Source organism: Mirounga leonina, unplaced genomic scaffold, assembly GCF_011800145.1.
Source record: "Mirounga leonina isolate KUSES-001 unplaced genomic scaffold, KU_Mleo_1.0 Mir_91, whole genome shotgun sequence".
Taxonomy (NCBI): Eukaryota; Metazoa; Chordata; class Mammalia; order Carnivora; family Phocidae; genus Mirounga; species Mirounga leonina.
This window is the reverse complement of record NW_023270839.1, coordinates 2439960-2452822: the sequence shown is the minus strand read 5'-3', so window position 1 is coordinate 2452822 and position 12863 is coordinate 2439960. Positions and strand designations below refer to the sequence as shown.

The following is a 12863-nucleotide window of genomic DNA, read 5'->3' as shown; positions in this document are numbered from 1 at the left end:
ATATTTCTGCTTTTATGTGTATAACCGTTTTCTTTTTTCCTTTGTGCTCTCTGCCTCTTCCCTCATTCCCTTCCACCCTCCTCCTCTTTCCTTCCCTTCTATCATTTCTCTACTGATAATGATTTCATTCTTTCCTCCACCCTTAAAACCTACTCTTCCTTTGCGGATAATTAGTTCCAGACATACTTTCTCTATAGGTTTCCCCCTAGATCTTTCTTATGAATTCATTAATTGCTGAGAAATGTTGATCCAATTAAACTTTACATACATTTCATTACAGATAGCAACTTACTATAAAATGCAAAGAAAACAAGGTATTTTCATGAATAAAAAAAAAAACCCACAAGCATTTAAGACCCTGCCTTGAAGAAGATAAAATTAGAAGTAAAATATATCTAGTTTCTGTCAACTGATAAAATGCTAATAACGTATACAAAGATATAAGAAAAAGAAGAGTCAATTTCCCTTTTATAAAAGAACATTTGTTTTGGGGAAGGAAATGGATGTTTATGAAATGAGAGCTTGGATTCAACTCTTCTCAGGCTGATTTCATGCAATACAAAATAAAATCTCTTGATATGCTCTCAAAGCTCAGCAAAGAGCAGTTCACAGTATTGAGACTTCCTGTCATTATACCTCCTTTGTTGCTTTTGCTTGGGTGAGACCAACCCATCTTTAGTGTAAAGTAGTCTGTTGTCCAGGTGGTTCTTTCTGCACACAACTTCAGGGTTATCTTGGACATCTAACTCTTCTTTTCTACCTTACTTTTAACCTAAGGTTACAATACATTTTGGACAACAGACCTGAGTCCAAATTCACTATGAATTCAAGTAGTCTCCTCTAATTACCTTATCTACCCCAAAAAGGGTAAGAAAGAGCAAAAATAGACCAAGAGAATAAGATGCTGTGTACAATGAACACAAGTTGCTCCCAAATTAGTCCTGTTCAGCCTCATAATTCTAGGACACCATCCAGATTTGGACTGTAGGATTACTTTCTGTAGACTACCCATTTGCCTTTGACTATAGTGTTTCATGATCAATTTACCCATAGCTATTAATTATTTGTAATTAAGTATATATCCTAAGCAAATTATAAATGAATAAACTGATCCATATTCACCATCAATTTTATTTGTAGCTGACACACTATTGCAGTTTGAAAGGTTAAGATTTCCTTTTGATTGCATGGGGAGTGTTGTATGACAAATAGGTGTAATTCTTGCTACCATGCCTGACACTACAGTTGACCAATTTTAGTAACTTTTTAGAGTTCAAGTCTTTTAGGCTTTTGTTAGAAGACCAAAGACTCTTCAAGACCCCCATGTATATAAATACAGAGTATGATCATGAAAGACATTGAAAATTATTTTAAAACTATTAAGAATTTAAGAGGAATGTATATTATAAATTAAGAGACTGAAGGAATATATTATACAATTTTAAGCAGACTGTTTAAAAATTGTTTATACATTAGAAATACTATTTTGACATAATTCAATATTTAAGCCTCTGCTACTTGAATTTTCAGCTAGATTCACACAACATAGGAAACTGATGTTTGTAGAGCACAATCCTTGTGTTAAGCAATTTACATATTTCTTCTTAATAACTCTGTGAGATAATTTTTTTTAAATATCCATTCTATAGATAAAGAAATTGAGGCTAAGAGCATTCAGGTAACTTCTCCAGAGCTATTAAGCAGCAAGGCTGGATTTGAATAGAGATTGAGCATGTGCTTTTTCTGCTATATAATGCAAATTCAGAATTTCACAAATGGAACAGAATGAGGAAATATGGAATAAATAACAAACAATTACCACTGCTATATTCAAAAATTTCTTAAGCTTTTCTGGAGTTCTTCAGAAAAAATTCCTGGATTTTTTTGTGCAGTGTCTATAGGAGCTGCCTGGTAACTCTTTTAGTATAGGCCCTAAAACAGAGAGAGAGAGAGAGGAGAAAAGAGAAAGAAGATAAAGTAGAAATATAGAAATAGGGGAAAATATTACTTTTTAAGATGATTTAGTAAATATCAAGGATTATGGTGAAATGGAATATAAAAAACCTGAGGACTTGCAGGTTCTAGCCCTATTCCAGTAGGAATTGAACTTTCCTAGTGTTATGCTAAATAATTATGGAAAAGCAGTAATTGTTACTAGTTTCCTCCACCTGAGGGGTAGGCAGGGGCTGTAGCTAGTCAGATGGGGCAATTAGGAAGGTAACACACCTCCACGAGAAAGGCAAAGGGAGCTTCTTGAAGGTCTAAGGTGGTACTGATGTGAAGGGTCAGTGAATATCAAGAAATCTTTTCTCTGGCTGTCAGTGAGACTGTGTCTCTTACTCTGCAGGTTGGCATCTTTTTGTAAAATTTATCATTGCCCAGATGTGACAACTACACAGGGCCACAGAGAACAATGCCAAAGCCAATAAAGAGAGAAAGAAACTTTGTTGTAGGAAAATATTCAATAGCAGGTTCACATATTGGCTATCTCACTCTAAGAGGTCACCTATGATCCTCTCACTATTGAATCAACAGACTTTCTTATTTCCTATTCTTTTCTGTCTTAACATTTGATATTCTTCCTTGAGAAGTGTTTTCCCCTGTTTCCATATACAGTGCTGTCCTCATTCCCAATCTATCCCTTTGAATCCTTCTGCTTCATTTTGTACTTAAGGCTGTGGATGTTTTCCAAGAATACGTCATTGGCCCTTTGCTCTATCTCTCTCTCTCTTTTGTACACACTTAATAAAACATTCACTCTTATGGCTTTTATTCCTGCTCTTGCTAAAACTAAATTCACATTTCCTTTCCTGACCCCTCTTGCAAGTCTACTTCCTCTCCACTATCCTGCTTTTACTTCCAAGTCTACATGTCTAAAACCAACATTAATATATACTCCAACAAAAAAATGCCAAGACACAAACAGAAATGCACAAAATGAAAAAGAAAAATGACTAACAAGCATAGAATGTTCAAAATCACTAGTTATCAAAGAAATGCAAATCAAAACAAAAAAGGCATACCATTTACACCTATCAAGTTGTCAAATACTATTTAAAAATCATAATACAGAGTATTGGCAAGAGTGTAAGGAAATGGTCACTTTTACATTCTGTTGACAGAAAAGTAACTTGACAAAACTTTTCTGAAATGACATTTGGCAATATGTATCAAAAGCCTTAAAATGATGCAAATATAACCCAGTAATTTGATTTCTCAGCATATATTTTAGGTTAAAAATGTGTGACTGATATTATATATGTATATATCTCACAACATTGTTTATATAAATGAAAATCAGAAATAATGTAATTATGCAACAGAAGTGGATTCCTTAAGAATAATGGTATATCCACACAATAAAATATTATACAGTCAAATAAATGCAGTTACAGAAGAATTGTGATGTGAAAAGATGTCCTTGATACATTGATGGTCATGGTAAGTTCATGTTAAGTTTATATTAAATGGAAAATGTCAGCAATAGTACAGTGCATAGAATGTAACACCATATTTGTAAAACCATATGTGTATATGTATATTTACATAAATGAGTCTATATATATGTAGAGAAAGACAGAGAAAGAAAAAGATTTGGGGAAGTATATACCATAGAGTGTAGTTTGGGTAATTTTTCTAGTTTCTCTTTATCATATTTTCCATTTATTTCCATAATGAGTATATGTGTTTGGTTTTATAGTAAGAAAATAATATTAAAAAAACAAATAAATTCATTTCCCTTCCAAAATTCAGCCTCTTCCTGATTTTCTAGTAATGTCAATGGTATCCTCATTCTTGGTCATCCATACTCAAAACCATTTTATATTCCTCTACCTGACATGTATATGCTTTTACCCAAATGTCAAGTTTTGTCAATTTGTTTCTATTCTGTACCCCACTGAGAGATTGATCGTTATTAAATATTTTTGCAAATCAATTTCTATGCTTAAAACCTGTTCCATGCAGAAGGGAAAAGTTTTGGGGTTCTGATTTGCATGCAGTAGAAGCATGTTTAGTTTGTGAAAATTTATCCACTTGTATACCTATGATTTGTACTGTATTGAGTGTATGTTATATTTTGATAAAAAGCAAACAAGCAAATCAAAACAAAAATCTGCACATTATCTACAAGGTAACATTCAAAATCCTTAATATTGAATCCTCCTATAATCTGATCTTAATCCTCCTTAAGCAGGATCATCTCCAATACTCCTCATAATAAAATCTGATAATAGCATTGGCTGTGCAGTTCCTGTAAGAAATTCTTAAGCACTTTTTATATCATTTGTCTCATTTGATTATCCCAACCCTCTGGAATATGTACTAGTATTATCCTCATTAAACTGATGAAGATATGGAGACTGAGTACAGATAAGTTACGTGTAGTTGTGGAAATTTACTAGTTTTGTCACTTGGTATTCATTTCATTATTTTCTGGTAATAGCTCTCCAATTTCATATCCAGAAGACCTATCACTCAAGGTGATTTGCTCTCTTCAGCCAAAGAATGGAGCAAGACTTTTCAGATACTCTTCCTGGATACAAATTTTGAAAGTAATAATGAATAGGTTGACTGTGGCAGCATATGAAGAGAATGCTTATTAGTTTCTGCTACAAACCCTCCAGAGATTCCAGGTTCCTGCCATTGGAGCAAGATTCCATCTCAATCCCTTAGTTACCCACATCCGTGGATACATTCATTCCTTCCTTTCTCCTCTCTTCCCTCTCCAACTCCCTCCCTGCCCGCCCTCCTTCCCTTCCTTTTGCATAAAACAACCAAAGTATGTTTCTGTTGCCTACAACCTCTAAGAAATCAAATGTGACACTTGCTCAAGATTATTCAGCTAGAATGTGTGTTAGTGCTAAAATTTGAACTCAAGTCTAGATGACTCCGAAGTTTGTTTTCTTAACCATTATGTTTTACACTGCGATGCTCAAGTGCATCCCTGGTTATCACTGCTTGAATACATACTTGTTCCCTTTTATCCAGTTTTGCAGAAGCCACTTTTCCTACTAAGATATGCTTCCTTTGCTTTCCTTTTCCTCCGAATTCTACTGAAACTCTTCCACTGACCATCATAATACCTGCTTCCTCTAAAATATTTATTAAATTCTTTAAACCATAGAGACACTCTCTTCATGACAATTGTTATTTACTGGTGGAATTTGAGACAGAAGGATCAAAGCCAACAATAACTCTTGAGCTTGAAAAACCACCATTGGTTCCTTATGACTTATAAGATAAAATCTAAACCTCAGAACTTCACATGAGAAGCATTTTTAGTCTGGTCCAAATCTACCTCCCTAGTTAAATCTATGCTACTTGCTCCTTTTCTCCTTCTCCTCAGCCCGTCCCCCACCCCACCCTAATACTCAAACGGCTTCCTCTCCAGCCACACAGATCAGCCTCTTCTCCTAATCAGGTGTAAATCTGGTAGTGTTCACATATAGTGCCCTAACAAACTTAATTGTGTTCATATAGGTGGCATTCATTGGTTGTAAAGCTTCCTGGTGACAATTTTTTACATTGTCTTAGATTCTCAGAAATTTACTTTTATGTGTGGTGTAGAGAAAAACACACTGTTCAGGCAGTGAAAAACTGAGTTAGTTAGCCTCTTCTGATCTGAAGGGTTTGGATAATTTATTATACTCTATATACTTTAAACAATTTTTCCAGCTAGGAATCCTAATTAATTTATTAATCATGTGGAAAATGTGTGGGGAGAATGGCTGTTAACATGACAAATCTGAGTTACACTCAAAGGAATATTTATTTATACTATAAAGAAATTGCACTGTATCATTGTTTAAATCCATGAACAAGCATTGTAACAGAAAAAATAAAGAATTTCATATATTTTTTGACATTTTATTGAAACAATGTAGAACTTTATGTCATTATTACTGATATTTTGCCTCACGGCTTTTGGCTATTTGATCACAAAATCATGTTGTACAAAATAAAATGGAATATTCTCCTATAGGTTAGAAGGAGTGTATTGTACCCTGCTGGAAATAAATAATCTGAGAACAAGTATATTAGAAGATACAGAATGTGTTTTTTATACTTGTAAAGAAAGATGACATCAGATGCCTAGAACTTGACATTAAAAGTTTATACATTAAATGCAACACCTCAATTTGTCCCTGAAGCACAATGGTTTTTTAACACAAGATTTAAACAGTCAGTCATAGTCTCTAAGAGAAGGTGAAACAGGTTTGCTGCTTTCTTAGTTTGGTACTGATTCAAATAAATACTGGCGTATTTTGGGTTTCTAAATTATTTTGGGGATGGGGGTTGAACACTGGGCTTTTTGTAACAGCATCCCCAGATGTTAGGACTTTTTCACTCTGCATAGAGATGTGAATATATTTATATATTGGAGTGACATTTCTACAGGAAGCCTAGAGACCTATCTGTTTACTACATGTCACCAAAGTTAAAGTGTTAGTGTGGGTAAATTTCACTGCTTGTTTAGACTTTAGGAATATAATTACTCAGTGTTAGACAATAAGAAATGGAAAACACATAAGTGGTTTTCTTATACCTGGATCTGTTGATTTTGTTTTGTCAATGAGGGCTTTCATTAAGAGCCACTGAAGGTTAATCTCTCTCAGTTGATGTAGTGGTAACAATTTACTCTCTCTTGCCATAGTAAAGATAGAACCTGTCCTTCAATCTGTTTGTGGTAGATATTTTTTTTTTTTTTTAAGTATAAACATTGAATTCCTCTGCTTACTTGGAGATGGAAGGTCATTAACAGGGCACTTGAGCAGATTGGAATTACAGTCAATTGAGACGCTGAAACACCCTAAATGGCCTAATGCAGCAACTAAGTGCTTCTTAAATTCCAAAACTTTTACTTGAGCATGGCAATCATGGGTTTCCACTGCCTTTAGTAAATGCTGTTTTTTTAATAGTTTTGTGTAAGGAAGCAACACAAATTTGAATTACTGTGTTTATATTTTTTGCTTAGCAATATTGATTTGTCAAGATGTATGTGAAATTTGATTCTAACTTAATTATATATGGTTAAATATTAAAATTAATAGAAAAGTTAGTGAAAAGTAATTTAGTGGTACAGTTAATGTCAATGCAATTTACTTTAACTGTTTGAGATTTTATATTAAATTTGTACTGTTATAGCCATACATATGGAGAATACGTATATATGTACATATATTTCATCTCTAGCCTACAATCTCTCTCTTTTTTTAAAAAGATTTTACTTATTTGGGTGCCTGGGTGGCTCAGTTGGTTAAGCGACTGCCTTCGGCTCAGGTCATGATCCCGGAGTCCCTGGATCGAGTCCCACATCTGGCTCCCTGCTCAGCGGGGAGTCTGCTTCTCCCTCTGACCCTCTCTCCTCTCATGCTCTCTCTCACTCTCTCTCTCAAATAAATAAATAAAATCTTTAAAAAAAAAGATTTTACTTATTTGACAGGGAGAGAGAGTGAGAGAGAGAGCACAAGCAGGGGGGTAGGGAGAGGCAGAGAGAGAAGCAGACTCCCTGTTGAGTGGGGAGCCCGATGATGCGAGGCTCTATTGCAGGACCTTGGGATCATGACCTGAGCTGAAGGCAGACATTTAACCAACTGAGCCACCCAGGCTCCCCTCTAGCTTACAATCTCTCTCTTTTTTAAAAGATTTTATTTATTTATTTGACAGAGAGAGACAAAGCGAGAGAAGGAACACAAGCAAGGGGGAATGAGAGAGGAAGAAGCAGGCTTGCCGCTGAGCAGGGAGCCAGATGCGGGGCTGGATGTGGGGCTCAATTCCAGGACCCTGGGCCATGACCTGAGCCGAAGGCAGATGCTTAACGACTGAGCCACCCAGGCACCCCTTGCTTACAATCTCTTAAATGTTGGTTTAACTCCTAGAAAGAGAAATCCATTTCCACAACACACAGATAAAAAGGTTTTTGTGGTTCAAGGTAGAGAACGGACTACAGAATATAAGGAAAGAAAAGCCAACCTAATACATTCAAACATGAACAGCTCACAGATATCAGAGTTGTAACACCAAATGAACAAACACTAGGAAATGTGCTATAGAAATCCCAAAGAGCCACTGATGGGAGAATATGAGGCCCAGAGGACAAATAAAAGAGTCATTTTGACTTAACAAGAACATAAGTTCCCCCATTTTTTCCTTCAAATTTACTTGATTTTTACTGTTTTGAAGTTTCTGATGTTCTCCAAATATATTTTATGCATTTTTCTCTTCATTGTACCTCTGATCTCCTTGTCTCTTCTCCATGCCATAAGAGACAAAGACAATTTAAGGGAGGGGGAATTCCAGACCCAAGAAAGCACTGTGGAAGTGTCATCAGCAATCAAATTTATATTAGGCCATATAAAACACAGTATATGAAAATGATGCATATCTAAAGTTTTGTAATAAATAACTATATTAGATACAACAATGAATTGCTAAGAAGAGCTGGATTTTTAGTCCTGGTATTGTCACTCACCAACAGTAGAATCAAGATCATTGGACTTTTCTTGCCGTGGCTTTCTACATCTGCTAAATGAAAAGAACTTATTAGATGATCCGTGAGGTTATGTACAACTCTAAAATCTATGTTAGGTGCACTTACAAATTGCTGAAATTATTTTTTGTCATTCACTTTAAAAAATTCAAGTTGTTAATGAAAATAAGTTAATTGAAAGTTTGAATAATTATTAGAGTATGAATTAGAGAATGCAGTGTCCATTAAAAACAATGGTAGAATAAGTGAAACAGGGAGAAGGAAGGTCAGGTTGTGAGAAAGACATATTTAGTCTTACAAAACAAACTCAGAAACTGAAATGATATTATGATGATAGGCACTCTACTGATAATTAATTCAGTACCGTTGAGATCTTGAAAGGCTGGACTTTAGGAGATGGAAACTAACTGTGAACTAGGAAATAGGATGCTGGCAGGACAGGTGTAGACATCTTTCTGAGATCAGAGTTAAATGGGAAGCAGGAAATGAGCTGGCAATTAAGTAATCGACTGCTGTCAAGATTAGATTTTTTTCAAGACGATCTAGGGCAAGGTCAAAGGTAAAGGTAGGGTTGAACAAAATAAGAATCAGACTTTTATTTTCATTTCCTAGATAAATATATCTGAAAAACTTCTATAGAGTTTATGCTGGGGCAGCAATGCATATTTTGTAAATACACACATTTCCAAGCCTCATACTAGCAAATAATATGTTTGAGCCTTACTTGTGAATACCTGGCATGCCCCCAGAATAGTACTGAGAAAACAACACCTTTTATCATGCTTTGGCACAAAGTCTGCCAAATAATAATATGCATTTTTGAAATGACTAAATATATACTTACAGAGCAGACTATTCAAAGCCATTATAGAGTAGTAAGCAAGTAATAAATGTTCAAAAGTCCATAACTACACATTCATGTAATACACAGGTGTCACCTTCAATAGATTAAATAATGTAACTTCTCAAACATGACCCTTTAACCAATATCTGTAAAAGCTTAGATAACTTTTAAACCTATTCTTGAATATATATAGAAAAAAAGTATTTACTTTTCTTATGCAGATGTTGCAATTAATATTTGACTGTTGTTTGCAAAATTTTTGATCTTTAATGCTATTGTAAAATATTTTATTGCATATGAAATATTTAATAGTTAAGTTGATCAGAAAATAAATTATTGAGAGCCATAGAAAAACTATCACTTTCATTTTTTAAATTATTTTTTAAAAGATTTTAAAATTCTAAAAAAAATTTAAAAAGTTCTACAAGAGAACATTGGTAATTTGTAATGTAATTTGTAGTGAGATACTTACTTTCTTTTTTTTTTTAAAGATTTTTAAAAAATTTATTTACGAGAGAGAGAGAAGTGGGGGAGGAGCAGAGGGAGAGGGACAAGCAGACTCCACCCTGAGCATAGAGCCCAACTCAGGGCTCGATCTCACGACCCCAAGATCATGACCTGAGCTGAAATCAAGAGTTGGATGCTTAATCAACTGAGCTACCCAGGCACCCCAAAAAACCATCACTTTTAATGTTTTCATTGACATTCAGTGGGGATTTATTTAAATTTTGCTGATGATGTGAACTTGACCCACCACCTACCAGTAGGTATAAAATAGGAATTTACTTTTCAATAGAACAGAGGATATCAGAATGGTTGTTATCTTCAATAATTCAAGAGGATATATTTCCAGCAAATTTTTCATGGCTGATGAGGTACTTAAATCTTAGAATATTTTAAACTATATTTACGAAATTCATTTTATCATTTCATTGTTGGAACTTGTGGATAACTCTGATTATTCATATATTATGACAGTAAGTCAAAAAGATCAAGATACCTCTTTATAACTTTTCAAGTCTTCCTTCTTGTTCCAGTAGACAGTTGCACACTTCTCAGCCTCTTGGAAGTGTATTCACTGTATTATCTATCTGAAACCCTGTGTAAGTAAAACGTGACAGGAAAAGGTTAAAAAGTTAGGAGTCATTTTCAATGCCCTCTGCAGCATTCTGTCGTTTTGCTTTACTACCATTTCAGACATAACTCTGATTATCGTTCTAGGTTGTGGCTCGGCAGCACATAGTTTACCCATGGTGTAAACATAATAAAGATCAGTCTTAGAGAGCAGTAAAGCACATCCTCCTGATGCATCTCCATCAGAGTACTCCTTCTATCTTTCTATGTCTTTGCTTCTTGGAGTTTGGCTAATTTAAACCTACATATAAAACACAGGAATAGTTGTTCATTAAGCTAAAAATGCTATTAATTTGTGATAATCAGAAATCTTTCCCAACACCAGTATCAGACAGCAAGAGACTCTGCTCCTATTTTAGGGAGGAAATTAAAGCTTTGGGGAAACATTTATCTTAGCCACCCATTCATTGTCTGAACATCTGCTTCCTTTCTCCTACTTTCTAGTGGTTCCTTTGCTTGGTCTAAAAACTTTTCCATCTCTTACACTGAAACTATTTTCTTTCATGTATCCTTTAGCATTTTATATTTTCTCTTTCCCTCCCATCCACACTTACTGAACAATTGGTTTCATCTCAGACGTCTATCACCTCATTGTACATTCATCCTCGAATGGCTTGCAACCTAACTTCTGTCCCCATCACTCTGAGAGACTATTCGTGCTGTCACCAGGGATCAAACCCAATATACAGTTTATCTTTATCTTTTTCAGTGAATATTAATGATCATTTTCTCCCCTGAAACTTTTCTATTCCCTAATCCTCCATGACACTATACTCATTTGGTTCTTCTTTTTCTTTCTGTCTCATTTAGTTTGGCCCTTATTTAACTATTAAGCATTACATTGCTTCCTGTGAGAATACATCCATGATCATGATTTCAGACATACCCAACCTATGTGTGGATGATCTCCAAGTGTCTACCTCCAGCCTAAATTTTCATTTGCACATTATTTAGACTATATATTCTCAGTTGCAAATATCCCACAAGAGCATCAAACTCAACAAGCTTGAAATGAAACTTAACTTTTTTTTTTACCCTAAACAAGCTCATAGTCTATATTTTCTGCCTAATTTGCCTGAATCAATTTCTATTCCATCACTTAAGCTAGAAGCCTAGTTCTTGACTTCTTTCATTTTCTTTTTCTCTCCACATTTGAAACCTCAAAGTATTGTATTTCAGCAATTATAGATGTAGATTGCACATTTTTAACATCTCTGAAATCAGGATACATCTCAACAAGCAACAATTAATGTATTGTTATAGTTTGATTAGCAGAGATTTTTATTCCCTCTTAGTGGTACAAAGAGAGATGTTGTGTACTATGGTTCAGCCCATGGTGCCTTACATTAGATGAAATATAGTACTTAATAAATCTATCTCAGTATCTCCAACTTCACTACTACTCCTACAATTCAAGAGTCTTCCTGTCTTCTGTTTAACCATTTTTAATCATTATTCTCAACACTATGAGTTTTACATTTAAAATGCAATCTGATTATGGAATTGTTCTACTTCAATCTTTCAGTTACTCCCCTCACCTGTGGAATGAAGCCCAACATTATTTACATGGGAGTCAATGCTGCCTATGCTCTAATCCCTAATTTTCCACATCGGTCTCCTAAAGAAAGATCTTTTCTTGTGTTCCCTTTCCCTGAAAGTTTTTCTTCACACATAACAATGGACATCTCTTTTTAAGACTCAGCATCTAGGAAAGGAGACACTTTATCTCTCTAAGCAGACTTAGATGCCCCACAATAACCTAGGCATATCTCCATCATTGTGCTTACCACATGTACCATAAGTTTCATTATTCTGTGCCCCCTCCCCACCTGACAGTGTTTTTTTTTTTTTTTTTTTGAGGGCAGAGCCTATATTAAGTAATTTTCATATTCCTAGGACCAAATATAGTTCCTGGAACCTGGAAGGATTTTTGTAACTATGTATTGAAAAAACAGTGAATGGGATATATCCATGGAAAAATAATAGTTAGAACATTGTTGAAAGATGTGATCACTCTTGAATAGCACACAATGGGAAAATAAAACGTTAAGTACAGAATTCTGGAGAACACCAATATTTAAGGGGTGTACAGAGGAAGATGTGCCTGCAAAGGAGAATGAGAAATTAAGATTAGAGATCTATAATCTTGATTGAATAGTGGTGACACTGAAGCTCATGCTGTTCCTTCAACCATGGCTGGCCTTCCCTCTCAAACTCCCATAATCACCCTGGGCTGAAGGATGTTAATTAGATTCAGAGCAAAGTGGTATATATATAGAATGGAATATTACTCAGCCATAAAAAGAATGAAATCTTGCCATTTGCAATGACATGGATAGAGCTAGAGTGTATTATGCTAAGTAAAGTAAGTCAGGCAGAGAAAGACAAATACCA

The 12863-nt window shown here is 34.8% G+C and overlaps 1 long non-coding RNA gene across 1 annotated transcript in view; it reads right to left on the bottom strand.

Annotated features, from left to right (window-relative positions):
- LOC118003211 overlaps positions 1 to 11240 on the bottom strand; it is a 91223-nt gene extending 79983 nt beyond the window's left edge. Inside the window, exons 1-2 of the long non-coding RNA XR_004677289.1 lie at positions 10336 to 11240; positions 8474 to 8526 (exon numbers count right to left, since the gene is read on the bottom strand). This is a non-coding gene — a long non-coding RNA (uncharacterized LOC118003211). The remainder of the gene's footprint in view (positions 1 to 8473; positions 8527 to 10335) is intronic.
- Between the last annotated feature and the right edge of the window lie 1623 nt (positions 11241 to 12863).